At 47.0% G+C, this 906-nt stretch overlaps 1 non-coding gene across 1 annotated transcript; it reads left to right on the forward strand.

The window, feature by feature from the left end:
* Positions 1-316: 316 nt before the first annotated feature.
* LOC129513175 (U6 spliceosomal RNA) lies at positions 317-422 on the forward strand. The gene has a single exon (XR_008665161.1). It is a non-coding gene; the product is annotated as a U6 spliceosomal RNA (small nuclear RNA).
* The last annotated feature ends 484 nt before the right edge of the window (positions 423-906 follow it).

Raw genomic sequence — 906 nt, forward strand, 5'->3', positions numbered from 1 at the left:
CCAGGGCTGTGGACAGGCTTATGAAGAATGTGGATAACAATGAAAGAGCATGTAGTAGCCCACTGAATCCTCACAACAACCCTGTGAAGTCAGCGCTGCCATCATTTCTTCCAGGCAAGGAAAATGAGGCAGCAATATTTAGTGACTTGCCAGTAAGTAGAAGTGATGGGATTCACAGCCAGGCAGGCTGGCTCAGAGCCTCTGCCTGGCCCCTAGGCTACGGTGCCTTCTCTATGAGCAGGTCATCATGCTTTGCTAGGAACGGGAGTGCTTTCTCCTGGCTAGATGTATCTGCACTGTTAAAAAGCAGAGAGATGCACTCACTTTGGCAGCACATAAACTCAAATTTGGAATGATACGAGAAGATTAGCATGTCCCCTGCACAGGATGACTCTCAAATTTGTAAAGCACTCCATATTTTTTTTAAAAAAAGATAAAACCAGAAAGGAGTACTTTGTGCAACATGGAGGCATACACCCGACCAACGGAGGTGGATTCGGGTTGGAAGCCCAAAGGTATTTTGTTCAAGTATTTCTGTTTTCTGGCTGAGGGGCTTTAGGCAAATAACCAACCATCTCAGAATCTCAATTTCTTCACCCACAGAATGGAGGGGACAGTGACTATACCACATTCTCATGGGTATGGTGGATCTGATGAGATAAGGAAGGCGAAATGATCAGGTTTAAGATATTATTAGGGTTTGAGCATGGGCTTCACACTTGTTGAGAATGAATTTGGGACAGAGACCTCACTGGCGTTCACCTCACACCACCAGGCAGCACCTAGTCCTTTGCAATCAAAAGCCAGCTCTTTCTTTTCATGCACTGCCATCACCTAGGCTCTGCTCGAACCTCTGCAACCATCTCTAGCAGGCATCCTGCCTCCATTCCTGCCAGTGCCCCACCC

This window comes from Nyctereutes procyonoides, unplaced genomic scaffold (genome assembly GCF_905146905.1).
Source record: "Nyctereutes procyonoides isolate TBG_1078 unplaced genomic scaffold, NYPRO_anot_genome, whole genome shotgun sequence".
Lineage (NCBI taxonomy): Eukaryota > Metazoa > Chordata > Mammalia > Carnivora > Canidae > Nyctereutes > Nyctereutes procyonoides.